At 45.5% G+C, this 19,489-nt stretch overlaps 8 non-coding genes across 8 annotated transcripts; all 8 read right to left on the bottom strand.

The window, feature by feature from the left end:
* Positions 1 to 1,743: 1,743 nt before the first annotated feature.
* Positions 1,744 to 1,934, bottom strand: LOC130307157 (U2 spliceosomal RNA). The gene has a single exon (XR_008856368.1). It is a non-coding gene; the product is annotated as a U2 spliceosomal RNA (small nuclear RNA).
* A 2,081-nt stretch (positions 1,935 to 4,015) lies between these two features.
* LOC130307156 (U2 spliceosomal RNA) lies at positions 4,016 to 4,206 on the bottom strand. The gene has a single exon (XR_008856367.1). It is a non-coding gene; the product is annotated as a U2 spliceosomal RNA (small nuclear RNA).
* A 2,087-nt stretch (positions 4,207 to 6,293) lies between these two features.
* Positions 6,294 to 6,484, bottom strand: LOC130307154 (U2 spliceosomal RNA). Its single transcript, XR_008856365.1, has one exon. It is a non-coding gene; the product is annotated as a U2 spliceosomal RNA (small nuclear RNA).
* Positions 6,485 to 8,570: 2,086 nt separating this feature from the next.
* On the bottom strand, positions 8,571 to 8,761 carry LOC130307153 (U2 spliceosomal RNA). The gene has a single exon (XR_008856364.1). It is a non-coding gene; the product is annotated as a U2 spliceosomal RNA (small nuclear RNA).
* A 2,092-nt stretch (positions 8,762 to 10,853) lies between these two features.
* Positions 10,854 to 11,044, bottom strand: LOC130307227 (U2 spliceosomal RNA). Its single transcript, XR_008856437.1, has one exon. It is a non-coding gene; the product is annotated as a U2 spliceosomal RNA (small nuclear RNA).
* A 2,079-nt stretch (positions 11,045 to 13,123) lies between these two features.
* LOC130307152 (U2 spliceosomal RNA) lies at positions 13,124 to 13,314 on the bottom strand. The gene has a single exon (XR_008856363.1). It is a non-coding gene; the product is annotated as a U2 spliceosomal RNA (small nuclear RNA).
* Positions 13,315 to 15,400: 2,086 nt separating this feature from the next.
* On the bottom strand, positions 15,401 to 15,591 carry LOC130307151 (U2 spliceosomal RNA). Its single transcript, XR_008856362.1, has one exon. It is a non-coding gene; the product is annotated as a U2 spliceosomal RNA (small nuclear RNA).
* A 2,088-nt stretch (positions 15,592 to 17,679) lies between these two features.
* On the bottom strand, positions 17,680 to 17,867 carry LOC130307241 (U2 spliceosomal RNA). The gene has a single exon (XR_008856450.1). It is a non-coding gene; the product is annotated as a U2 spliceosomal RNA (small nuclear RNA).
* Between the last annotated feature and the right edge of the window lie 1,622 nt (positions 17,868 to 19,489).

Here is a 19,489-nt window from a genome sequence, read left to right as displayed (position 1 = left end):
CTGTCCCCAAACGGTATCAAACCAACACCCACGGGAAGCTGTAAGCATAGAGGACATGCCTGCACCCCATTGGACTTACCTCTGTGGGTTAAATCCGGGTTATTTGACAACCTATGGCGGTGATGGTTCTGCTCAGGCAGAGCAGTGCTGATGCTCCTCATAAAGCTGTCGCTGCTGTGAAGGTTCTAGGTGACATCACAAATCCCTATGGTTACATACACAACAAAGCTGGGTTGTTGTTGTTTACACTCTGCAAGGCCTGTGGAAGTGAGTGACATCATAGCACTGTAGTTCTGAGGGTTCAAGATGGATGCAACAATCTCCTGTTGCTTCTATGAAGGCCGTAATAGACGACATCACCAAACAGCTCCATAGTCACATACACAGCAAAGGAGAGATGTTGTTTACACCTAGTGATGTCAGTGGTATTGAGTGACATCACAGCACAGTGCTAAGGCTCCTGGGCCTGGACACAGCAGCGGCTGCAATATCTCAACGGAGAATACGTTTATATCTATGTGTGTGTGTGCGCATATATATATATATATATATATATATATATATATATATTTCTCCGCCGAAATCACTTTTAAACCCATTTCCACCTTTTTTTCCCTTCTCTTCCTCTTACTTTTTTTTCACGTTTTTTTACGTTTTTCTCCTTTTCGCCTCTTTTCTGGGCGTATTATTCTTCTTTTTCTTCTTTTTTTTCGTCTAATGCATACCCCATCAGTGCAGCAATGCTTATTCAATACCGCCAGCAGATGGAGACACTGGGGGATAATTTTCTAAGGATTTATACTGATTTTTCCTGTCTGAATTTGTCGCACAGAAAGTTGCAGGCCAAATATGTGTGACATTTCTGCGACTTTAGCTTCTAGAGCATTTTTACAACATTATACATAGGTGCTGAATACATAAAAAGCGACTGTTCAGCGACAGACAAGTCGCATCGGCTGAAAGTAGGCCAGAATGTCAGTCCATGTTGGAGCAGGTTTAGATACAGTCTAAAGCATAGATCTCAAAGTCTGTGCACAGAATTTAGCAAGGGCCTCGCACCTTCTGATGCATCAGGTAGGTGCACAATAGCATAGCCTAACCCTCTGTACTTTGGTCTATATTGATGCGGGACATAGACAGCCAGCTGATGACCAATCCATTAGTGCAATGGATGGCTGGAAGCATTTGTCTTTGCCTTTGCAATACCACAGAAGCAATGCATGGTCAATGTACAGCAATGACACACCTGTGTGAACAGCCAGGAGACCCCCCCCCCCCCCATGTTATGTTACATAGTTACATAGTTAGTACGGTCGAAAAAAGACATATGTCCATCAAGTTCAACCAGGGAATTAAGGGGTAGGGGTGTGGCGCGATATTGGGGAAGGGATGAGATTTTATATTTCTTCATAAGCATTAATCTTATTTTGTCAATTAGGAACATTCAGCACCCACCCGCTATCAAGGCAGCTGCCTATCATGTCATGCCCTACCTGCACAGGTGTGCTGGCTACTCAAATGATCCAATTAAGGAGGCCATTTAGTCAGCAGCAGCAGAAGTCCTGTGCCTGGACGCTCCAACAGGGGCCAGACACAAGCAGAAGCAGAAGCAGCAGAAGCAGCAGCAGCACCACCTTTTGTTTTTTGGCTGCAGCAGCAGCAAGGCCCACAGGGCTGGCTAGCTGGCTAGCCAGCAAGCAGGTAGCAATGAAAGTAGGAATCTTTCTTTTTAACCCTGTAAGGGGGTGGTGCACTGTACCCGAAGATACTGCCATATCGGGTCAATGCATAGGGCGACGGAAGCAAGCTTCGAAATCGGCCCCCGTTCTCAAAAATCCATTTAATATATGGTCCCCAGATAGGGGACGTATCAGATATTAAACTGATAAGAACAGATACTACACTTGATCTTAGCCAAAAGGCCGAGAAGCGATAACCGTGAAAGGGGCGGGCCCAACAAGGTCCCCTTCATGGGCACTATCACTGCTTGCTGTCAGGGAGGCTGCCAGACAATTTTCCATGCACACTCTGGGCTGGGGGGCAGTCAACCACCAGTACACACAGCAGAACCTAAACCCATACCATTATTGCTAAGCAGCAAGACAGGGGCCCATTGCACTCCCACGGGGCCTTTTTAAATGCAATCCATAACCCGGATTTGCCAGGAACCCTTCTTACTCCTCCTACTTGCATGTGACACTGGGCTTAGGATCTGCATAGGAAACACACACACAAGCACACACCTACCTTTGTTGCCTGCAGATGCCTCCTTGGCTGTCCCCAAACGGTATCAAACCAACACCCACGGGAAGCTGTAAGCATAGAGGACATGCCTGCACCCCATTGGACTTACCTGTGTGGGTTAAATCCGGGTTATTTGACAACCTATGGCGGTGATGGTTCTGCTCAGGCAGAGCAGTGCTGATGCTCCTCATAAAGCTGTCGCTGCTGTGAAGGTTCTAGGTGACATCACAAATCCCTATGGTTACATACACAACAAAGCTGGGTTGTTGTTGTTTACACTCTGCAAGGCCTGTGGAAGTGAGTGACATCATAGCACTGTAGTTCTGAGGGTTCAAGATGGATGCAACAATCTCCTGTTGCTTCTATGAAGGCCGTAATAGACGACATCACCAAACAGCTCCATAGTCACATACACAGCAAAGGAGAGATGTTGTTTACACCTAGTGATGTCAGTGGTATTGAGTGACATCACAGCACAGTGCTAAGGCTCCTGGGCCTGGACACAGCAGCGGCTGCAATATCTCAACGGAGAATACGTTTATATCTATGTGTGTGTGTGCGCATATATATATATATATATATATATATATATATATATTTCTCCGCCGAAATCACTTTTAAACCCATTTCCACCTTTTTTTCCCTTCTCTTCCTCTTACTTTTTTTTCACGTTTTTTTACGTTTTTCTCCTTTTCGCCTCTTTTCTGGGCGTATTATTCTTCTTTTTCTTCTTTTTTTTCGTCTAATGCATACCCCATCAGTGCAGCAATGCTTATTCAATACCGCCAGCAGATGGAGACACTGGGGGATAATTTTCTAAGGATTTATACTGATTTTTCCTGTCTGAATTTGTCGCACAGAAAGTTGCAGGCCAAATATGTGTGACATTTCTGCGACTTTAGCTTCTAGAGCATTTTTACAACATTATACATAGGTGCTGAATACATAAAAAGCGACTGTTCAGCGACAGACAAGTCGCATCGGCTGAAAGTAGGCCAGAATGTCAGTCCATGTTGGAGCAGGTTTAGATACAGTCTAAAGCATAGATCTCAAAGTCTGTGCACAGAATTTAGCAAGGGCCTCGCACCTTCTGATGCATCAGGTAGGTGCACAATAGCATAGCCTAACCCTCTGTACTTTGGTCTATATTGATGCGGGACATAGACAGCCAGCTGATGACCAATCCATTAGTGCAATGGATGGCTGGAAGCATTTGTCTTTGCCTTTGCAATACCACAGAAGCAATGCATGGTCAATGTACAGCAATGACACACCTGTGTGAACAGCCAGGAGACCCCCCCCCCCCCCATGTTATGTTACATAGTTACATAGTTAGTACGGTCGAAAAAAGACATATGTCCATCAAGTTCAACCAGGGAATTAAGGGGTAGGGGTGTGGCGCGATATTGGGGAAGGGATGAGATTTTATATTTCTTCATAAGCATTAATCTTATTTTGTCAATTAGGAACATTCAGCACCCACCCGCTATCAAGGCAGCTGCCTATCATGTCATGCCCTACCTGCACAGGTGTGCTGGCTACTCAAATGATCCAATTAAGGAGGCCATTTAGTCAGCAGCAGCAGAAGTCCTGTGCCTGGACGCTCCAACAGGGGCCAGACACAAGCAGAAGCAGAAGCAGCAGAAGCAGCAGCAGCACCACCTTTTGTTTTTTGGCTGCAGCAGCAGCAAGGCCCACAGGGCTGGCTAGCTGGCTAGCCAGCAAGCAGGTAGCAATGAAAGTAGGAATCTTTCTTTTTAACCCTGTAAGGGGGTGGTGCACTGTACCCGAAGATACTGCCATATCGGGTCAATGCATAGGGCGACGGAAGCAAGCTTCGAAATCGGCCCCCGTTCTCAAAAATCCATTTAATATATGGTCCCCAGATAGGGGACGTATCAGATATTAAACTGATAAGAACAGATACTACACTTGATCTTAGCCAAAAGGCCGAGAAGCGATAACCGTGAAAGGGGCGGGCCCAACAAGGTCCCCTTCATGGGCACTATCACTGCTTGCTGTCAGGGAGGCTGCCAGACAATTTTCCATGCACACTCTGGGCTGGGGGGCAGTCAACCACCAGTACACACAGCAGAACCTAAACCCATACCATTATTGCTAAGCAGCAAGACAGGGGCCCATTGCACTCCCACGGGGCCTTTTTAAATGCAATCCATAACCCGGATTTGCCAGGAACCCTTCTTACTCCTCCTACTTGCATGTGACACTGGGCTTAGGATCTGCATAGGAAACACACACACAAGCACACACCTACCTTTGTTGCCTGCAGATGCCTCCTTGGCTGTCCCCAAACGGTATCAAACCAACACCCACGGGAAGCTGTAAGCATAGAGGACATGCCTGCACCCCATTGGACTTACCTGTGTGGGTTAAATCCGGGTTATTTGACAACCTATGGCGGTGATGGTTCTGCTCAGGCAGAGCAGTGCTGATGCTCCTCATAAAGCTGTCGCTGCTGTGAAGGTTCTAGGTGACATCACAAATCCCTATGGTTACATACACAACAAAGCTGGGTTGTTGTTGTTTACACTCTGCAAGGCCTGTGGAAGTGAGTGACATCATAGCACTGTAGTTCTGAGGGTTCAAGATGGATGCAACAATCTCCTGTTGCTTCTATGAAGGCCATAATAGACGACATCACCAAACAGCTCCATAGTCACATACACAGCAAAGGAGAGATGTTGTTTACACCTAGTGATGTCAGTGGTATTGAGTGACATCACAGCACAGTGCTAAGGCTCCTGGGCCTGGACACAGCAGCGGCTGCAATATCTCAACGGAGAATACGTTTATATCTATGTGTGTGTGTGCGCATATATATATATATATATATATATATATATATATATATATATTTCTCCGCCGAAATCACTTTTAAACCCATTTCCACCTTTTTTTCCCTTCTCTTCCTCTTACTTTTTTTTCACGTTTTTTTACGTTTTTCTCCTTTTCGCCTCTTTTCTGGGCGTATTATTCTTCTTTTTCTTCTTTTTTTTCGTCTAATGCATACCCCATCAGTGCAGCAATGCTTATTCAATACCGCCAGCAGATGGAGACACTGGGGGATAATTTTCTAAGGATTTATACTGATTTTTCCTGTCTGAATTTGTCGCACAGAAAGTTGCAGGCCAAATATGTGTGACATTTCTGCGACTTTAGCTTCTAGAGCATTTTTACAACATTATACATAGGTGCTGAATACATAAAAAGCGACTGTTCAGCGACAGACAAGTCGCATCGGCTGAAAGTAGGCCAGAATGTCAGTCCATGTTGGAGCAGGTTTAGATACAGTCTAAAGCATAGATCTCAAAGTCTGTGCACAGAATTTAGCAAGGGCCTCGCACCTTCTGATGCATCAGGTAGGTGCACAATAGCATAGCCTAACCCTCTGTACTTTGGTCTATATTGATGCGGGACATAGACAGCCAGCTGATGACCAATCCATTAGTGCAATGGATGGCTGGAAGCATTTGTCTTTGCCTTTGCAATACCACAGAAGCAATGCATGGTCAATGTACAGCAATGACACACCTGTGTGAACAGCCAGGAGACCCCCCCCCCCCCCATGTTATGTTACATAGTTACATAGTTAGTACGGTCGAAAAAAGACATATGTCCATCAAGTTCAACCAGGGAATTAAGGGGTAGGGGTGTGGCGCGATATTGGGGAAGGGATGAGATTTTATATTTCTTCATAAGCATTAATCTTATTTTGTCAATTAGGAACATTCAGCACCCACCCGCTATCAAGGCAGCTGCCTATCATGTCATGCCCTACCTGCACAGGTGTGCTGGCTACTCAAATGATCCAATTAAGGAGGCCATTTAGTCAGCAGCAGCAGAAGTCCTGTGCCTGGACGCTCCAACAGGGGCCAGACACAAGCAGAAGCAGAAGCAGCAGAAGCAGCAGCAGCACCACCTTTTGTTTTTTGGCTGCAGTAGCAGCAATGCCCACAGGGCTGGCTAGCTGGCTAGCCAGCAAGCAGGTAGCAATGAAAGTAGGAATCTTTCTTTTTAACCCTGTAAGGGGGTGGTGCACTGTACCCGAAGATACTGCCATATCGGGTCAATGCATAGGGCGACGGAAGCAAGCTTCGAAATCGGCCCCCGTTCTCAAAAATCCATTTAATATATGGTCCCCAGATAGGGGACGTATCAGATATTAAACTGATAAGAACAGATACTACACTTGATCTTAGCCAAAAGGCCGAGAAGCGATAACCGTGAAAGGGGCGGGCCCAACAAGGTCCCCTTCATGGGCACTATCACTGCTTGCTGTCAGGGAGGCTGCCAGACAATTTTCCATGCACACTCTGGGCTGGGGGGCAGTCAACCACCAGTACACACAGCAGAACCTAAACCCATACCATTATTGCTAAGCAGCAAGACAGGGGCCCATTGCACTCCCACGGGGCCTTTTTAAATGCAATCCATAACCCGGATTTGCCAGGAACCCTTCTTACTCCTCCTACTTGCATGTGACACTGGGCTTAGGATCTGCATAGGAAACACACACACAAGCACACACCTACCTTTGTTGCCTGCAGATGCCTCCTTGGCTGTCCCCAAACGGTATCAAACCAACACCCACGGGAAGCTGTAAGCATAGAGGACATGCCTGCACCCCATTGGACTTACCTGTGTGGGTTAAATCCGGGTTATTTGACAACCTATGGCGGTGATGGTTCTGCTCAGGCAGAGCAGTGCTGATGCTCCTCATAAAGCTGTCGCTGCTGTGAAGGTTCTAGGTGACATCACAAATCCCTATGGTTACATACACAACAAAGCTGGGTTGTTGTTGTTTACACTCTGCAAGGCCTGTGGAAGTGAGTGACATCATAGCACTGTAGTTCTGAGGGTTCAAGATGGATGCAACAATCTCCTGTTGCTTCTATGAAGGCCGTAATAGACGACATCACCAAACAGCTCCATAGTCACATACACAGCAAAGGAGAGATGTTGTTTACACCTAGTGATGTCAGTGGTATTGAGTGACATCACAGCACAGTGCTAAGGCTCCTGGGCCTGGACACAGCAGCGGCTGCAATATCTCAACGGAGAATACGTTTATATCTATGTGTGTGTGTGCGCATATATATATATATATATATATATATATATATATATATATATATATATTTCTCCGCCGAAATCACTTTTAAACCCATTTCCACCTTTTTTTCCCTTCTCTTCCTCTTACTTTTTTTTCACGTTTTTTTACGTTTTTCTCCTTTTCGCCTCTTTTCTGGGCGTATTATTCTTCTTTTTCTTCTTTTTTTTCGTCTAATGCATACCCCATCAGTGCAGCAATGCTTATTCAATACCGCCAGCAGATGGAGACACTGGGGGATAATTTTCTAAGGATTTATACTGATTTTTCCTGTCTGAATTTGTCGCACAGAAAGTTGCAGGCCAAATATGTGTGACATTTCTGCGACTTTAGCTTCTAGAGCATTTTTACAACATTATACATAGGTGCTGAATACATAAAAAGCGACTGTTCAGCGACAGACAAGTCGCATCGGCTGAAAGTAGGCCAGAATGTCAGTCCATGTTGGAGCAGGTTTAGATACAGTCTAAAGCATAGATCTCAAAGTCTGTGCACAGAATTTAGCAAGGGCCTCGCACCTTCTGATGCATCAGGTAGGTGCACAATAGCATAGCCTAACCCTCTGTACTTTGGTCTATATTGATGCGGGACATAGACAGCCAGCTGATGACCAATCCATTAGTGCAATGGATGGCTGGAAGCATTTGTCTTTGCCTTTGCAATACCACAGAAGCAATGCATGGTCAATGTACAGCAATGACACACCTGTGTGAACAGCCAGGAGACCCCCCCCCCCCCATGTTATGTTACATAGTTACATAGTTAGTACGGTCGAAAAAAGACATATGTCCATCAAGTTCAACCAGGGAATTAAGGGGTAGGGGTGTGGCGCGATATTGGGGAAGGGATGAGATTTTATATTTCTTCATAAGCATTAATCTTATTTTGTCAATTAGGAACATTCAGCACCCACCCGCTATCAAGGCAGCTGCCTATCATGTCATGCCCTACCTGCACAGGTGTGCTGGCTACTCAAATGATCCAATTAAGGAGGCCATTTAGTCAGCAGCAGCAGAAGTCCTGTGCCTGGACGCTCCAACAGGGGCCAGACACAAGCAGAAGCAGCAGAAGCAGCAGCAGCACCACCTTTTGTTTTTTGGCTGCAGCAGCAGCAAGGCCCACAGGGCTGGCTAGCTGGCTAGCCAGCAAGCAGGTAGCAATGAAAGTAGGAATCTTTCTTTTTAACCCTGTAAGGGGGTGGTGCACTGTACCCGAAGATACTGCCATATCGGGTCAATGCATAGGGCGACGGAAGCAAGCTTCGAAATCGGCCCCCGTTCTCAAAAATCCATTTAATATATGGTCCCCAGATAGGGGACGTATCAGATATTAAACTGATAAGAACAGATACTACACTTGATCTTAGCCAAAAGGCCGAGAAGCGATAACCGTGAAAGGGGCGGGCCCAACAAGGTCCCCTTCATGGGCACTATCACTGCTTGCTGTCAGGGAGGCTGCCAGACAATTTTCCATGCACACTCTGGGCTGGGGGGCAGTCAACCACCAGTACACACAGCAGAACCTAAACCCATACCATTATTGCTAAGCAGCAAGACAGGGGCCCATTGCACTCCCACGGGGCCTTTTTAAATGCAATCCATAACCCGGATTTGCCAGGAACCCTTCTTACTCCTCCTACTTGCATGTGACACTGGGCTTAGGATCTGCATAGGAAACACACACACAAGCACACACCTACCTTTGTTGCCTGCAGATGCCTCCTTGGCTGTCCCCAAACGGTATCAAACCAACACCCACGGGAAGCTGTAAGCATAGAGGACATGCCTGCACCCCATTGGACTTACCTGTGTGGGTTAAATCCGGGTTATTTGACAACCTATGGCGGTGATGGTTCTGCTCAGGCAGAGCAGTGCTGATGCTCCTCATAAAGCTGTCGCTGCTGTGAAGGTTCTAGGTGACATCACAAATCCCTATGGTTACATACACAACAAAGCTGGGTTGTTGTTGTTTACACTCTGCAAGGCCTGTGGAAGTGAGTGACATCATAGCACTGTAGTTCTGAGGGTTCAAGATGGATGCAACAATCTCCTGTTGCTTCTATGAAGGCCGTAATAGACGACATCACCAAACAGCTCCATAGTCACATACACAGCAAAGGAGAGATGTTGTTTACACCTAGTGATGTCAGTGGTATTGAGTGACATCACAGCACAGTGCTAAGGCTCCTGGGCCTGGACACAGCAGCGGCTGCAATATCTCAACGGAGAATACGTTTATATCTATGTGTGTGTGTGCGCATATATATATATATATATATATATATATATATATATATATATATATATATTTCTCCGCCGAAATCACTTTTAAACCCATTTCCACCTTTTTTTCCCTTCTCTTCCTCTTACTTTTTTTTCACGTTTTTTTACGTTTTTCTCCTTTTCGCCTCTTTTCTGGGCGTATTATTCTTCTTTTTCTTCTTTTTTTTCGTCTAATGCATACCCCATCAGTGCAGCAATGCTTATTCAATACCGCCAGCAGATGGAGACACTGGGGGATAATTTTCTAAGGATTTATACTGATTTTTCCTGTCTGAATTTGTCGCACAGAAAGTTGCAGGCCAAATATGTGTGACATTTCTGCGACTTTAGCTTCTAGAGCATTTTTACAACATTATACATAGGTGCTGAATACATAAAAAGCGACTGTTCAGCGACAGACAAGTCGCATCGGCTGAAAGTAGGCCAGAATGTCAGTCCATGTTGGAGCAGGTTTAGATACAGTCTAAAGCATAGATCTCAAAGTCTGTGCACAGAATTTAGCAAGGGCCTCGCACCTTCTGATGCATCAGGTAGGTGCACAATAGCATAGCCTAACCCTCTGTACTTTGGTCTATATTGATGCGGGACATAGACAGCCAGCTGATGACCAATCCATTAGTGCAATGGATGGCTGGAAGCATTTGTCTTTGCCTTTGCAATACCACAGAAGCAATGCATAGTCAATGTACAGCAATGACACACCTGTGTGAACAGCCAGGAGACCCCCCCCCCCATGTTATGTTACATAGTTACATAGTTAGTACGGTCGAAAAAAGACATATGTCCATCAAGTTCAACCAGGGAATTAAGGGGTAGGGGTGTGGCGCGATATTGGGGAAGGGATGAGATTTTATATTTCTTCATAAGCATTAATCTTATTTTGTCAATTAGGAACATTCAGCACCCACCCACTATCAAGGCAGCTGCCTATCATGTCATGCCCTACCTGCACAGGTGTGCTGGCTACTCAAATGATCCAATTAAGGAGGCCATTTAGTCAGCAGCAGCAGAAGTCCTGTGCCTGGACGCTCCAACAGGGGCCAGACACAAGCAGAAGCAGAAGCAGCAGAAGCAGCAGCAGCACCACCTTTTGTTTTTTGGCTGCAGCAGCAGCAAGGCCCACAGGGCTGGCTAGCTGGCTAGCCAGCAAGCAGGTAGCAATGAAAGTAGGAATCTTTCTTTTTAACCCTGTAAGGGGGTGGTGCACTGTACCCGAAGATACTGCCATATCGGGTCAATGCATAGGGCGACGGAAGCAAGCTTCGAAATCGGCCCCCGTTCTCAAAAATCCATTTAATATATGGTCCCCAGATAGGGGACGCATCAGATATTAAACTGATAAGAACAGATACTACACTTGATCTTAGCCAAAAGGCCGAGAAGCGATAACCGTGAAAGGGGCGGGCCCAACAAGGTCCCCTTCATGGGCACTATCACTGCTTGCTGTCAGGGAGGCTGCCAGACAATTTTCCATGCACACTCTGGGCTGGGGGGCAGTCAACCACCAGTACACACAGCAGAACCTAAACCCATACCATTATTGCTAAGCAGCAAGACAGGGGCCCATTGCACTCCCACGGGGCCTTTTTAAATGCAATCCATAACCCGGATTTGCCAGGAACCCTTCTTACTCCTCCTACTTGCATGTGACACTGGGCTTAGGATCTGCATAGGAAACACACACACAAGCACACACCTACCTTTGTTGCCTGCAGATGCCTCCTTGGCTGTCCCCAAACGGTATCAAACCAACACCCACGGGAAGCTGTAAGCATAGAGGACATGCCTGCACCCCATTGGACTTACCTGTGTGGGTTAAATCCGGGTTATTTGACAACCTATGGCGGTGATGGTTCTGCTCAGGCAGAGCAGTGCTGATGCTCCTCATAAAGCTGTCGCTGCTGTGAAGGTTCTAGGTGACATCACAAATCCCTATGGTTACATACACAACAAAGCTGGGTTGTTGTTGTTTACACTCTGCAAGGCCTGTGGAAGTGAGTGACATCATAGCACTGTAGTTCTGAGGGTTCTAGATGGATGCAACAATCTCCTGTTGCTTCTATGAAGGCCATAATAGACGACATCACCAAACAGCTCCATAGTCACATACACAGCAAAGGAGAGATGTTGTTTACACCTAGTGATGTCAGTGGTATTGAGTGACATCACAGCACAGTGCTAAGGCTCCTGGGCCTGGACACAGCAGCGGCTGCAATATCTCAACGGAGAATACGTTTATATCTATGTGTGTGTGTGCGCATATATATATATATATATATATATATATATATATATTTCTCCGCCGAAATCACTTTTAAACCCATTTCCACCTTTTTTTCCCTTCTCTTCCTCTTACTTTTTTTTCACGTTTTTTTACGTTTTTCTCCTTTTCGCCTCTTTTCTGGGCGTATTATTCTTCTTTTTCTTCTTTTTTTTCGTCTAATGCATACCCCATCAGTGCAGCAATGCTTATTCAATACCGCCAGCAGATGGAGACACTGGGGGATAATTTTCTAAGGATTTATACTGATTTTTCCTGTCTGAATTTGTCGCACAGAAAGTTGCAGGCCAAATATGTGTGACATTTCTGCGACTTTAGCTTCTAGAGCATTTTTACAACATTATACATAGGTGCTGAATACATAAAAAGCGACTGTTCAGCGACAGACAAGTCGCATCGGCTGAAAGTAGGCCAGAATGTCAGTCCATGTTGGAGCAGGTTTAGATACAGTCTAAAGCATAGATCTCAAAGTCTGTGCACAGAATTTAGCAAGGGCCCCGCACCTTCTGATGCATCAGGTAGGTGCACAATAGCATAGCCTAACCCTCTGTACTTTGGTCTATATTGATGCGGGACATAGACAGCCAGCTGATGACCAATCCATTAGTGCAATGGATGGCTGGAAGCATTTGTCTTTGCCTTTGCAATACCACAGAAGCAATGCATGGTCAATGTACAGCAATGACACACCTGTGTGAACAGCCAGGAGACCCCCCCCCCCCATGTTATGTTACATAGTTACATAGTTAGTACGGTCGAAAAAAGACATATGTCCATCAAGTTCAACCAGGGAATTAAGGGGTAGGGGTGTGGCGCGATATTGGGGAAGGGATGAGATTTTATATTTCTTCATAAGCATTAATCTTATTTTGTCAATTAGGAACATTCAGCACCCACCCGCTATCAAGGCAGCTGCCTATCATGTCATGCCCTACCTGCACAGGTGTGCTGGCTACTCAAATGATCCAATTAAGGAGGCCATTTAGTCAGCAGCAGCAGAAGTCCTGTGCCTGGACGCTCCAACAGGGGCCAGACACAAGCAGAAGCAGAAGCAGCAGAAGCAGCAGCAGCACCACCTTTTGTTTTTTGGCTGCAGCAGCAGCAAGGCCCACAGGGCTGGCTAGCTGGCTAGCCAGCAAGCAGGTAGCAATGAAAGTAGGAATCTTTCTTTTTAACCCTGTAAGGGGGTGGTGCACTGTACCCGAAGATACTGCCATATCGGGTCAATGCATAGGGCGACGGAAGCAAGCTTCGAAATCGGCCCCCGTTCTCAAAAATCCATTTAATATATGGTCCCCAGATAGGGGACGTATCAGATATTAAACTGATAAGAACAGATACTACACTTGATCTTAGCCAAAAGGCCGAGAAGCGATAACCGTGAAAGGGGCGGGCCCAACAAGGTCCCCTTCATGGGCACTATCACTGCTTGTTGTCAGGGAGGCTGCCAGACAATTTTCCATGCACACTCTGGGCTGGGGGGCAGTCAACCACCAGTACACACAGCAGAACCTAAACCCATACCATTATTGCTAAGCAGCAAGACAGGGGCCCATTGCACTCCCACGGGGCCTTTTTAAATGCAATCCATAACCCGGATTTGCCAGGAACCCTTCTTACTCCTCCTACTTGCATGTGACACTGGGCTTAGGATCTGCATAGGAAACACACACACAAGCACACACCTACCTTTGTTGCCTGCAGATGCCTCCTTGGCTGTCCCCAAACGGTATCAAACCAACACCCACGGGAAGCTGTAAGCATAGAGGACATGCCTGCACCCCATTGGACTTACCTGTGTGGGTTAAATCCGGGTTATTTGACAACCTATGGCGGTGATGGTTCTGCTCAGGCAGAGCAGTGCTGATGCTCCTCATAAAGCTGTCGCTGCTGTGAAGGTTCTAGGTGACATCACAAATCCCTATGGTTACATACACAACAAAGCTGGGTTGTTGTTGTTTACACTCTGCAAGGCCTGTGGAAGTGAGTGACATCATAGCACTGTAGTTCTGAGGGTTCTAGATGGATGCAACAATCTCCTGTTGCTTCTATGAAGGCCATAATAGACGACATCACCAAACAGCTCCATAGTCACATACACAGCAAAGGAGAGATGTTGTTTACACCTAGTGATGTCAGTGGTATTGAGTGACATCACAGCACAGTGCTAAGGCTCCTGGGCCTGGACACAGCAGCGGCTGCAATATCTCAACGGAGAATACGTTTATATCTATGTGTGTGTGTGCGCATATATATATATATATATATATATATATATATATATATATATATTTCTCCGCCGAAATCACTTTTAAACCCATTTCCACCTTTTTTTCCCTTCTCTTCCTCTTACTTTTTTTTCAAGTTTTTTTACGTTTTTCTCCTTTTCGCCTCTTTTCTGGGCGTATTATTCTTCTTTTTCTTCTTTTTTTTCGTCTAATGCATACCCCATCAGTGCAGCAATGCTTATTCAATACCGCCAGCAGATGGAGACACTGGGGGATAATTTTCTAAGGATTTATACTGATTTTTCCTGTCTGAATTTGTCGCACAGAAAGTTGCAGGCCAAATATGTGTGACATTTCTGCGACTTTAGCTTCTAGAGCATTTTTACAACATTATACATAGGTGCTGAATACATAAAAAGCGACTGTTCAGCGACAGACAAGTCGCATCGGCTGAAAGTAGGCCAGAATGTCAGTCCATGTTGGAGCAGGTTTAGATACAGTCTAAAGCATAGATCTCAAAGTCTGTGCACAGAATTTAGCAAGGGCCTCGCACCTTCTGATGCATCAGGTAGGTGCACAATAGCATAGCCTAACCCTCTGTACTTTGGTCTATATTGATGCGGGACATAGACAGCCAGCTGATGACCAATCCATTAGTGCAATGGATGGCTGGAAGCATTTGTCTTTGCCTTTGCAATACCACAGAAGCAATGCATGGTCAATGTACAGCAATGACACACCTGTGTGAACAGCCAGGAGACCCCCCCCCCCATGTTATGTTACATAGTTACATAGTTAGTACGGTCGAAAAAAGACATATGTCCATCAAGTTCAACCAGGGAATTAAGGGGTAGGGGTGTGGCGCGATATTGGGGAAGGGATGAGATTTTATATTTCTTCATAAGCATTAATCTTATTTTGTCAATTAGGAACATTCAGCACCCACCCGCTATCAAGGCAGCTGCCTATCATGTCATGCCCTACCTGCACAGGTGTGCTGGCTACTCAAATGATCCAATTAAGGAGGCCATTTAGTCAGCAGCAGCAGAAGTCCTGTGCCTGGACGCTCCAACAGGGGCCAGACACAAGCAGAAGCAGAAGCAGCAGAAGCAGCAGCAGCACCACCTTTTGTTTTTTGGCTGCAGCAGCAGCAAGGCCCACAGGGCTGGCTAGCTGGCTAGCCAGCAAGCAGGTAGCAATGAAAGTAGGAATCTTTCTTTTTAACCCTGTAAGGGGGTGGTGCACTGTACCCGAAGATACTGCCATATCGGGTCAATGCATAGGGCGACGGAAGCAAGCTTCGAAATCGGCCCCCGTTCTCAAAAATCCATTTAATATATGGTCCCCAGATAGGGGACGTATCAGATATTAAACTGATAAGAACAGATACTACACTTGATCTTAGCCAAAAGGCCGAGAAGCGATAACCGTGAAAGGGGTGGGCCCAACAAGGTCCCCTTCATGGGCACTATCACTGCTTGCTGTCAGGGAGGCTGCCAGACAATTTTCCATGCACACTCTGGGCTGGGGGGCAGTCAACCACCAGTACACACAGCAGAACCTAAACCCATACCATTATTGCTAAGCAGCAAGACAGGGGCCCATTGCACTCCCACGGGGCCTTTTTAAATGCAATCCATAACCCGGATTTGCCAGGAACCCTTCTTACTCCTCCTACTTGCATGTGACACTGGGCTTAGGATCTGCATAGGAAACACACACACAAGCACACACCTACCTTTGTTGCCTGCAGATGCCTCCTTGGCTGTCCCCAAACGGTATCAAACCAACACCCACGGGAAGCTGTAAGCATAGAGGACATGCCTGCACCCCATTGGACTTACCTGTGTGGGTTAAATCCGGGTTATTTGACAACCTATGGCGGTGATGGTTCTGCTCAGGCAGAGCAGTGCTGATGCTCCTCATAAAGCTGTCGCTGCTGTGAAGGTTCTAGGTGACATCACAAATCCCTATGGTTACATACACAACAAAGCTGGGTTGTTGTTGTTTACACTCTGCAAGGCCTGTGGAAGTGAGTGACATCATAGCACTGTAGTTCTGAGGGTTCAAGATGGATGCAACAATCTCCTGTTGCTTCTATGAAGGCCGTAATAGACGACATCACCAAACAGCTCCATAGTCACATACACAGCAAAGGAGAGATGTTGTTTACACCTAGTGATGTCAGTGGTATTGAGTGACATCACAGCACAGTGCTAAGGCTCCTGGGCCTGGACACAGCAGCGGCTGCAATATCTCAACGGAGAATACGTTTATATCTATGTGTGTGTGTGCGCATATATATATATATATATATATATATATATATATATATATATATATTTCTCCGCCGAAATCACTTTTAAACCCATTTCCACCTTTTTTTCCCTTCTCTTCCTCTTACTTTTTTTTCACGTTTTTTTACGTTTTTCTCCTTTTCGCCTCTTTTCTGGGCGTATTATTCTTCTTTTTCTTCTTTTTTTTCGTCTAATGCATACCCCATCAGTGCAGCAATGCTTATTCAATACCGCCAGCAGATGGAGACACTGGGGGATAATTTTCTAAGGATTTATACTGATTTTTCCTGTCTGAATTTGTCGCACAGAAAGTTGCAGGCCAAATATGTGTGACATTTCTGCGACTTTAGCTTCTAGAGCATTTTTACAACATTATACATAGGTGCTGAATACATAAAAAGCGACTGTTCAGCGACAGACAAGTCGCATCGGCTGAAAGTAGGCCAGAATGTCAGTCCATGTTGGAGCAGGTTTAGATACAGTCTAAAGCATAGATCTCAAAGTCTGTGCACAGAATTTAGCAAGGGCCTCGCACCTTCTGATGCATCAGGTAGGTGCACAATAGCATAGCCTAACCCTCTGTACTTTGGTCTATATTGATGCGGGACATAGACAGCCAGCTGATGACCAATCCATTAGTGCAATGGATGGCTGGAAGCATTTGTCTTTGCCTTTGCAATACCACAGAAGCAATGCATGGTCAATGTACAGCAATGACACACCTGTGTGAACAGCCAGGAGACCCCCCCCCCCATGTTATGTTACATAGTTACATAGTTAGTACGGTCGAAAAAAGACATATGTCCATCAAGTTCAACCAGGGAATTAAGGGGTAGGGGTGTGGCGCGATATTGGGGAAGGGATGAGATTTTATATTTCTTCATAAGCATTAATCTTATTTTGTCAATTAGGAACATTCAGCACCCACCCGCTATCAAGGCAGCTGCCTATCATGTCATGCCCTACCTGCACAGGTGTGCTGGCTACTCAAATGATCCAATTAAGGAGGCCATTTAGTCAGCAGCAGCAGAAGTCCTGTGCCTGGACGCTCCAACAGGGGCCAGACACAAGCAGAAGCAGAAGCAGCAGAAGCAGCAGCAGCACCACCTTTTGTTTTTTGGCTGCAGCAGCAGCAAGGCCCACAGGGCTGGCTAGCTGGCTAGCCAGCAAGCAGGTAGCAATGAAAGTAGGAATCTTTCTTTTTAACCCTGTAAGGGGGTGGTGCACTGTACCCGAAGATACTGCCATATCGGGTCAATGCATAGGGCGACGGAAGCAAGCTTCGAAATCGGCCCCCGTTCTCAAAAATCCATTTAATATATGGTCCCCAGATAGGGGACGTATCAGATATTAAACTGATAAGAACAGATAAGGTTTCAACAAACAAAATTTTATTGAATAAATAAGAAACCATACAAAATTTAAAATGCAAAATAATAAAAGGTTCACAAAAGTTTTAAAATACAAATAATAAAACCAGTAATAAAAGGAGAAAAAATAAAAATGGCAGGATAAAACATTATATAAATGTCATAAAAACTGATTATATTGTTATTTCGTTCCATAGAGGCAGACACCACATGGATGCTGCCTCGCTGGCCCCCAACTGTTTCTTGTCTCTTAGGTAATAGATGTACATCTCACTCAGGGCCAGCTTTATACAGTTTTTAACATCAATAAAATCATGTTTAAAAAGTAAGATGTTCCTAACTTTCCAGATGGCATTTTTAAAACAATTAATAATCATCCAGCAGATCATCTGCTGTTTAAAATTGGGGCAGTTAAAAAGACCGTAAAAGACACATTCGTGATTAAAATCTTTTAGGCCGCAGGCCCACTTCAAAAGTGGGCCTACCTTCTTCCAAAGCTCCCGTGCAAAAGGGCAGTTCCAAAATATGTGCAGCACCGTTTCGTCCACTCCGCAGCCATCTCTCGGGCACTTGGCTCTCGCCACCAGTCCTCGCCTGTGCTGGAACTCACGAGTAGGGAGGCACTGGTGGACGATTGCCCAGGCAAGATCCCTGTGTACATTCGCCAGAAACTTCCCGTACACGTTCCGCCATACCTTTTTGGATCTTGCCTGTGTGAAATTGGACACTGCCAGGGTAACCTCACTCCGCCTGAGGACCTTTGATACCTTTCTCTGGTCCCCCAGTATGTCAGGCTCCAAATCTTGGAGACCTAGGAGCCTGACTGTCTTTTCCAACACCACATAATGTTTTGGGGGACACAGAAGCACCGGAGCGTTCAGAGGGATGCGCAACCATCTTTTAAAAACCATGCCCGCAGCGTACCTTAAAAAGCAGCTAAAAATGCCATCGGATTTAATAATTTTAAAACAGAAACAGAAATACTTTATGTAAAAGAAAGTAAAAAGGTTGGGAACATCTTTCCCGCCATTATCTTTACTTTTGTACATAAAATCACGCTTTAATTTCTCCATTTTTGAACCCCATAAAAAAGTAAAAACAATTCTAGTTACTTTTTTAATGTATAAAATAGATGGAGGAAATACCATGGCAATGTATAGCATAATAGGGAGTAAAACCATCTTTATTATTAAAATCTTCCCCTCCATGGTAAGGTTTCTAAGATTCCACATTAAAATCTTCTTCTCCATCTTAGCTATAGCTGAATCCCAGTTAGGGCTCCCATCATTGACCTGGTTAAAAACAATACCTAAAACTTTAATTTGATCCTGTTGCATTGTAACTCCTGGGGTGATGGATGAATCCCAGGAGCCAATATAAAAACAGTCACATTTATCTGTGTTTAGCTTAAAACCAGAGACCTCGCAGAAATAGCTGGTGTTCCTCAATGCCCCCCTCATGGATGGAGAGTCCGGGCACAGTATGGTGACATCATCCATGTACCCCAACACCTTTAGATGGGTCCCTCCTCCACCAGGTATCGGTACGCCTCTTACTACCCGGTCTTTTCTGAGGAGGGCCATCAGTGGTTCGATTGCGCAAATAAAAAGGAGTGGGGACAGGGGGCAGCCCTGTTTGACACCTGATAAAAGAGGA

The sequence above is a fragment of the Hyla sarda genome, unplaced genomic scaffold, assembly GCF_029499605.1.
Source record: "Hyla sarda isolate aHylSar1 unplaced genomic scaffold, aHylSar1.hap1 scaffold_142, whole genome shotgun sequence".
NCBI classification, from domain to species: Eukaryota; Metazoa; Chordata; class Amphibia; order Anura; family Hylidae; genus Hyla; species Hyla sarda.
Note: the sequence above shows the minus strand (reverse complement) of the source record. Positions and strands in the feature narration are given on the sequence as shown.